A 9,695-nucleotide genomic window follows, 5' to 3' on the forward strand; every position below is an offset into this window, starting at 1 on the left:
ACTGAGAGCATAGAGAGGTTTTATATGCACTCACCAAACAGCACAGACTGCACAGCATGGAGGCCAGGATCAGCGAAGTCAGTACTAGAAGGGCTACACCCCAGCCAGGTACACCTAATGAGACATCGCAGCGTTATATACATGTCAATATGCAATGCTTTACTCTCTAAGTGCGATCGACGCCTTAAAAGATGATGGTCCAGCTACTCATCGCTCATACTGAGAAGTTAGAGACTCCGAGTTGCCTTACGCCCTTCTCGGTGCATAAGTAGGACTACAAACTACCCTCTGCCTCTGACACATTGCTGATGGGGGCCATTTAGTGTCTGTAAAGGAGGCCGTGATGGTATGTTGGGTTGAGACACCTAGCCACCAAGCTTGGGTCTGTGTCAAGCATTTTGGAGGGTCAGATGGAGGACTTCTGACTGTTTTTGACCCGTCGAGAGGTACCAGAAATTCGCTAATGGGACATTAGGCCCTGGCATGAAAGTGTTTTTGAGTTTCCTACATTTGTCAAGGGCTCTTGAGTTATTTTGAGTTGAGCGATATATATATACATACCTGTGGCAGTAGTGTTGGTCTGGGCCTCTGCAAAAGAAAAGAGAAAACCATACAGTGTTAGAATATATAATGATTAAATAAATAAAAAAAAAGGCAACATAAACTGTTCCACACTGGAAAACATTTTCACTTCTTCCCATTTTTGTTACGTTGACAAAGTTCAGAAGGAAGTGGCCTATTCCACGGGCCGAATGTCTAATGAAATGATATGTTCCGTCAAAAGCCGAAGGGAGACCAAGAAGATACCTCCGAGGTCCTGAGCGTTTGTGTAACATTACATCTTTTTCTATGTTGACCCAATAAAAATTATCGGCTTAAACTTTTTTTTCTTACAGCTGTTTTCGATTTTTCTTAAGAAGTGGAGAAAAGGGTGGAGGAAAAAAATAAATCCAATAATTATATACTGTCATTAAGAAAAAAAGAAATGGGATTATGGGTGGGAGGTGAACTGCGATGGGGTAACATTTTTCGTATTGTCTTTTACCACCGATGTATCAGTGTGAGAGTTACATCATCCGAAATATAGGCTATAGAGAAGCTCAGATTCTCGAGAAAGCTTTACAACCTGTCGCATTGGTGTATCCCAAGCCAGCGGCAGAGAGAGAAACGAGGGGGGAGATTCACTAAAGTGAGATGAGCTTCAGATCCAGCAAAATGGATCCCTCCAGTTGTAACGCGTTGCAGCGTAGTTTATGTGCTAAATAGCATAGAAATTGGAGATGTCTCTATGTCTTCGCACTGCATTAGAAGCACAGACTTCTAAACAATGGGGAATAGAGGCAGAGGAAGAGGTCCAGGAATAAGAGAGGATGCATGAGGTTGGAGAAGCTGGTAGGGACAACGGTGACTTGCAACGTCACGTAAAAACAACCAAAGGTAAGCAAAGAAAGGTACAGTGGGAGAAAACGAAGAAAATCTAGGAAATATCCAGATTTTGGGTCTCACCTGCACCCTGCAGACTCAGGATCACGCAGGCGGCCAGCATCCAGAATCCAGCCTTGCTCAGGGAACGTTGAGATGCCATGATGATCTGGAGTTCTGTTTAGAGATGGATGTTGATATTAGAAGGATTTAGAAGGCTTTGCTGTCTCCACACTGGATTGCCGAGGCTTATATACCTGACGCTGATGGGTCTGTCACTGAGGATCGAGGATTAGGAGACACCCAACCTTGCATGACCAACATGTTGGAATTCTAAAATATATGACTGTGCAGATTATAAATAATTATATGGACGTGTGACAGATTTTAACGATTTAAGGATTGGTCTATCTAGCCTTTTAAATCAAGACTGTTTATTATTTTCGGAATAGCTTTATGTCAAGAGAAAAATAACATTAACCCGAGTATCCACAGAAACTTTTCACGTGGGGCAAAAAAAACCCCAGGGAAGCCATCAATAGCCGCAGTGATTATTGATCATTGATAGTGTATAGCAATGGAGAGACAAAGTGCTCTTGGAGGTCCAATTACTGTTGGAGCTGTGTATCCATGGGGCTGCATTCTGCTATCTGCTGGGCAAAAGGGGCAGACTTTTAGGGACCTAATATTTGGGGCGCATACACAGCTGTCCCTTGTCCCCTCTGATTGGACTCCTGTGGAAGATAGTACCTATTTGTACCTCCCGCTGTCTCAAGTGGTTTGTTCCATGGGGACTTCCTGTCTGGATTGTTGTCAGAGGGTGCTCCTGTGCCAGGGTGACTGACTTATTATTATCATACCGGGGAGTCTAGGGAGTGGAGTGACGCTTCTCCGGGTCCCCAGGTCACTACAAGGAACCAAGTAGCTGGGAATAACTAAAATACCACAAATGCTATTAAAACCACAACTTAGCTTTTTGTCCTGAAACGCAACAAAATGTATGCATGGGGGTCCAAGAACTGAGGTCGGCCCACTTAAAGACCCCCCTGGCCGTTTGTGTTGCTTTGCCTCTATATGAGAAGATTTGACTCTTCTGGCGCACTTCTGACGCACTTCTTGCCACTTAGGAACATTATCCTTTCTCCTCAAGAGCCTCCTATCAATATGTTGCATTTTTCTCCTCTCTGGACACTTTTCATCCCCACACCACCAGAGCCTTTAGCGTCCAGAGCAGAACCTTTAGAGGGGTCCCCTGACATGTGCTTTCTCCTTCAAGACAATTGTGTCCTCATGGCCACCTTTAGATGTGATGGTTTCTGGTTGCGTTATATTAAATGCATAGTCCGTACCCTTTTTCCAATGGATGAACCTGAGCTCCTGATGTATTCCTCACTGCCAGTGTGGTTAAGGAATAAACCCCGTTGTGGACCACGGGTAACCCAACTGTACCACTGGCACTCAACCCAGAGGAATGGCGTGGTCTACGAGGGGGCACGAAACTTAATTTTTTAGGCAGAAGAAACTGCATTTCCAGAAAATTCTAAAACTTAGACAAGGAGAACCTATCTTTTGTTATCTATTCCTGTAAAGTTCTCAGGAATCAAAGTGATTTCCAACATTTCACGGCTACATTCTTACATTCAGATTTTTTTTCCTAATTATGTACCATAACAGTCCATATCATCACCTTATAAAGAGAAATATGTAGGTTCCATGTTTATTCATAACATCGGCAAAATAGTTCAGGTAATGACTGCATATCTTTAAATTTCCGAACCTATGCTTAATTTCGGGATGAATCACTGCGTAATAAGCACTTGTCTCATACAGTATGATGTCATTACTCTTTTTGAAGTGTCTTTTTGAAATAAATGCTATAATGTCATAAACTTCATTCTACTGATTGATCGCATTTAAGAATGAACCTTGAAGAGACAATCGTGATTTTTTTTTTTTATTGTCCTAATAATGATCATTCTTTTTGGATCATTAAAAAAAACATTTGATTTATTGTCACCTTGCAGCAGATTTTTAATTTACTCACCAACTAAAAAGCTTCTAGATATCAAGTGTTAATTCATCAAACCTGGTGTGTCCGAGCCGAGCCGAGGCACGGGGCATACTTAACCACAACAGGTGCTCATAAGAGGGGAATTACGAGGATAGCCAAGAAATAATGATGGTTGTTTTGGTCTTCCCAGAAAATTTGGGACAGTTGGCAGCTATGATCAGGGGTGCTACAAGTGCATTCCCTCAGTTTATGGGTTCAGGGCTTCAACACAACGATGTTGGCTTTGTATGCTGATGTTAATAAGGGGTATAGGGTTAGACATGGTGCTCAAAACAGTTGGCTCTACGTCTCCTTCTGTCCCGCTATGTGTTATCTTTGTTCATGTTATTGTTCATTTTTTGTGTATTTGTAGCGTTCTATTTTGTTTTTAGTTATTATCACTCATTTTGTAATCTCCCTTCACTATAAAAGTGATACAAAATATGCTGTTACTTTAGAAATAAAGTGTATTAATGTAAAACAGAAGGTAGAGAGACTGTCATAAAATTGAAGCTTCTTTATGACATTATGATTATGACATCATGCCGTACTAGTGGAAGCACCCCCCAAATAATTTTGTACATGTTTAGTGCCTAATTTGTATGACCCTCTTATACACATATTTCAGTCACCTGCATTAAAGCAGGGATTTCAACTATACCATACTGGTAGCAAAATCACCAGTTGGAGGTCTTATATATATATATATATATATATATATATATATGTGTGTGATCACAGTGGAGTAGTAGGAAAGAGTCGTCGGACCCTGAGAGTTCCCAGGTACGCTGATTTGGATCAATCTACAGTAGAAGATGTGGGTAGAAATGTGCTTTTTGTGGGATTATTCGGGAATATTTTGGGACCCTTGGCAAAATCTCCAGCAAGAACCTGGCCTTTTTATTATGTAGGATCGGGGGCTTCAAATATCCATGTTCTGCCATCACAACGCCCGACTATGCTTAGTTCCTGAACACTGTCTGTGTTGTGATGTAAATGCCACATCCCGGAGCGTGAAAGTCATGATGCATGTGACATGACGCCATCCAAGGGCCAAAAGGTGACATTTTCTACTACTGTCAAATATTTTTTTATATTTTTTCTAATTTTAACTTGAATTCTTAGAATTTTTTAATGCCCTCGCACTACTGACCTTTCTGACATATTTCTTTACCTAGTCAGAAGCCTTCATAGCATCGCCCTCTGGGCCTTGCCCTTTAACCCATTAAATCATTAGGTCATCATGCATTTATTGGGGACTGACCGAACGCATGATGAAACGCATGTTAACCATGCAACAGACGTGTCAAACAACTGGGTTATTTCATTTTATTACCAGCCCTACACATGCTTTGAGGTGGGGCGACAATTTTAGGAGCTATGAGTCCCTTGTCATAAATCATTAGGTATAAACTATCCTACATGCCAGGAAGGTCTGTAATTAACCATGTGATTCACAGGCTGAAAATACAGTAATTAGGGAAGTACTTAACCCTTTAAGTTGCAGGCATGTCTTTGAATCAGCACCCTAGGAATCAAAACAATAATCCTAGAAATGTTGGTAGTGAGTACTTTGAGTGTAAAAGTAATAAAAAAAAAAAAAAAAAAAAAAATAATAAACACATTTTATTTATTCGTAACGTTCTTATTGACACTAGTTAGGGTGACCATCGCAACCCTGTAAATTATACAACATTGCACAATGTACTTCATAGGGTCAAGACTATGGTCCAACTAATATATGTTTATATATATCCTTATTAAAAAATTGTAAATAATTTTCTTCATCACTTCCTGTTCTATGGTGCATCAAGAAATGCTGTGACCTTGCATTTACATTTATTTCCATTAAATTTATTTATATAGCACCAGCAGATTCCGTAGTAAAATAATTCAAAATCACACAATAACAAACTGGTGCAGAAGGTGAAGAGGAGCTCCCAGGAGCTTACAATCTAAGTGGGGGTTGAGGGGAGGGCAAACAGTAGGAGACGGCGGCTTAGATGGGGTCGATCGAGTCTGGATAATCTGTAGAAGTTGTTGGTTGTTCCGATGGCTTGATTAGGATGCTGGCTGAGAGTGTTAGGAAGAAAGATTTTAGGTTTCCATGAAAAAAGTGGGTTTTTGTATGGAGCTTTTGAAGAAAAGTCTGATGGAACGGGGAATCCTGAATCCTGAATATGAGACGCAATTGCAGAAATATTTCTATGCCCTCCTAAGAAATACCTGTGTAGAAAAGAAGAAATTAGACATTTTATACAGCATTCTGTGTTTTTTAGAAAGCAGATTTTATTTGGATCCTGGATTCTTTTTCCCCAATAGAATTATTATTGGCACTGAGATAGGGTGACCAACACTCCCTTCAAATGGGATCTGTATTTCAAATGTATATTCAAGGTTTGTTGTAATTTTTATTTCAATGTCTGCCCCTGATAAATAAAAAGGCCACATTAGCTTGGGGTGGGGGGTAAACTACTAACAAAGTAGGAACTTATTTCCTTCCCAGACGTAACCCTTGGGAGGGTCAGATCTTCTAGGATCTCCCCCGGAGAAGACCAACTGAAGTCTTTATAAGCTTTTTACAATTTCCCTGTTTATATATTTTTTTCTAATGAATTAGTGACCCCTAAAAAGATACTTGTCATCATTAATATACTTTATAATACTTCAGAAAATTATGTATTTTCATGTAGTGAAGGTCTATCCACTAACGGGAGAGCTTTCAGAAGAGTATGCAGGACAGCTTGCGTTAGCTCGATCATTTCATTATACATTATGAAGGGCCAGCTCCGGTAAGCTTCGGTTGCATGAAGAGCTTGTATGATGTATAGTTATCTATGAGATTTCTCCAGTCTCCACATACTTGCATTGCATTGTGCAGGGCCAGGAAAAAACTCTCCCTTTACCTAAGTCCATATATACCAAACCAAAATATATGTACATACATGTAGATTGCACACAAAGCCCATGTAGATGTCAGTATCATATTTCCTGCAGGCCGGCAAACTTTTTACACAAGTGTCAATGGTAACAGGCAGCCGTATTAGACTGCCTACTCCGTGCACCACATGAAACCACATGAAACGGAACCTTCTTTTTTTCCGACAGAGAAACTGCCGACCAGTTATTAAATGGTCAGTAGCCTTCTGTCTTTCCCAACTTTTCCAGCACTGCCTTAACCCTCTTGGGCATGGAGTTCACCAGAGGTTCACAGGTTGCCACTGGAGTCCTCTTCCATTCCTCCATGAGGACAAAACACGGAGCTGGTGGATGTTAGAGACCTTGCGCTCCCCACCTTCCGTTTGAGGATGCCCCACAGATGCTCAATAGGGTTTAGGTCTGGAGACTAGTCCATCACTTTTACCCTCAGCTTCTTTAACAAGGCAGTGGTCATCTTGGACCCGCTTGTCTTTGTACTCCTCACCAGGTTGCCGACACACGCTTGACACCATCTGAACCAAATAAGTTTATCTTGGTCTCATCGGACCACAGGACGTGGTTCCAGTAATCCATGTCCTTAGTCTGCTTGTCTTCCGCAAACTGTTTGTGGGCTATCTTGTGCATCATCTTTAGAAGAGGCTTCCTTCTGGGACGACAGCCACGCAGACCAATTTGATATAGTGTGTGGCGTATGGTCTGAGCGCCGACAGGCCGCCCCCCCTCAACCTCTGCAGCAATGCTGGCAGCACTCATACTTCTATTTCCCAAAGACAACCTCTTGACGCTGAGCACGTGCACTCAACTTCTTTGGTCGACCATGGAAAATGACTCATTAAGCATGGCGATATTGTACCACAATTTGGATCCATTTCTATTTTAGTCTGATTTAGGAAACTAAGTTACATAAATAAGTAAAAAAAAATGATTAACACATTATTTATGAGTTGATACTTTAATAACATGCTTATAGATAAAATATACACGTATTTGCAAAGAAATCTGTCATTTTGTGAGAATTTTCAATAAATAAAAACACACAATGATGTTAATGCCCAAGAGAGGAAAGAATACAGTGAGATACATCATGAATTATGATCCCAAATGAGTCATAAAGAAGCTAGTAGAATGCATTTTAAATGTTTCAATTATTTGGCAATTGAGCATCCAAAAGGCATAGAACGGAATAGACGAGAGACACCGTGGTATGTATAAACTTCATCATTAGGTGGTTACGTAGATTAAAGGACCCAACGGGAGCCAGGTTAACGCTATCTCCAGAAAGCCAGTCTGTTCATGAAAGTGGAGAATCCTCCTGATGCACCGATCCCAGTATTTCTAAAGCAAACAGGCTAAAAAACAGAAAATAAACTATTATGCTTATGGGTGGCTGAATCATTCCTTTCTCTTATTCCTTTTCTCTATCTTCTCTAGCTCTCTTTCTCCCTCTCTGTCTATCTTTCTTTCTTCCTCTATTTTGCTTATTTTCTTTCTTTCTTTCTTTCTTTCTTTCTTTCTTTCTTTCTTTCTCTCTCTTTGTCTCATTACTTCTTTCACACTCTCTCTCTGGCATTCTTTCTCTCTCTCTCTCTCTCTCTCTCTCTCTCTCTCTCTCTCTCTTTGTCTCATCTCTTCTTTCACTCTCTCTCTCTGTCTTTCATTCTTTTTTTCTTCCTTTCTTAATTTCTTCCTCCGCCCCTACAATTGTATTAATTAAAATTAATTTACACAATTGAGTACTTACCGCACAACACAGGCAGACTAAAAAGCCACCCAAGAACAAGCACATCAAAACTAGGAGGGCAATGCCCCACCCAGGGACTGGTAGACCTGGGAGAACAAAGAAAAAGCAACATTCAGCTAGAAAGCTATTTGTGGTTCCATGGTGTAACTTTCCTAAACTATCGCTAAAGCCGACTCCCTACCCTGTATGCATCCCTAGTGCCAACCAATACACCTTACCACCATCAGTGGCAGCAAGAACAGACTCGTCCCTGTTTAATTTATACATCGGTTTAACTGATCTTATTCCAAGTAATTAACACAGATTACCGCCACCAAACTATTACAGCAGCAATATGATAATTGATTGGATCATTTGTAATTTTAATGCAAATATAATCGTCCAGAAAGCAGTAACTGCGGACTTACTTGGCACTATTGTGGTAGTCTGGGCATCTGTTAATGGAAATGAGAAGGTGCTGGTTACATTAAGTTAAACAGAGAGAAAGAGGTGAGAGAATTAGAATGAAAACAACATTGGCATGGAAAGATGAATGAATGAATGAATGAATGAATGAATGGATGGATGGATGGATGGATGGATGGATGAATGGATAGATGGATAGATAGATGGATAGATGGATAGATAGATAGATAGATAGATAGATAGATAGATAGATAGATAGATAGATAGATAGATAGATAGATAGGTAGATAGATGTTGTAGAATAAGTAATAGGGCAGACAGAGGTAGACATACAGACAGACTCTTTCTTACCTGCTACCTGAAGGCTCAGTATTACCCCAAGAGCTACAGCCCATAATCCAAATTTACACGTGAAATATCCACAAGCCATTTTTTTGTTGGTCCAAATCCTTTTCAGGGAAATGTAGTCTCAAGAACTTTCCGAATCTCTGATAACCCAGGCTTGGAACCTGTACGTATTTATACCTCTCCTCCGTATGGGACAAATGCATACATTTCGAAGATGGGAGGTATCTCAAACTTACTTAGCTAACCCTAAATGAATAAGGGGGGATTAAAACGAATTATATGAAAGACTGACTAATTAAGTTTATGAGTTAGGAGTTGCCTGATAACCATCATTCTTCTCGATGCAATATTTTTTTTACGTTGAAACTAAAATCCTGAAAGTATGAAGTAAACAATAAAAAATTATTCATCTAAATTTAGCTGATGGTACGTATTTGTATTTATTTTTGTAGCTCATACCTTAATTATCTAGAATTTTGCCCCGGTCTATCATTGGAGAAGGGACTGTGGACAGATTGCATTCATCTGCCCATCAGAGTTTCTCAAATGGCCATCATCAACACCTCCACATCCTTAGGTTTTGTTCCAATAAAGCATTGTAGATATCTTAACTTTTGAGTTGAAATGTAAAGGAGAGTTTTACTAAAGCTTCATAAATTATCCTTCTTGGTTACGAAAGCAGGGACTGGTCATAACAATACAGGATAGCATATACTGGACCATCTTGGTCATTCCAAAGACATAAAAACCAAACATTTTGAATTTGCGATTCTCAAGAAGCATCTGCTG

This window comes from Spea bombifrons, chromosome 8 (assembly GCF_027358695.1).
Source record: "Spea bombifrons isolate aSpeBom1 chromosome 8, aSpeBom1.2.pri, whole genome shotgun sequence".
NCBI lineage: Eukaryota > Metazoa > Chordata > Amphibia > Anura > Pelobatidae > Spea > Spea bombifrons.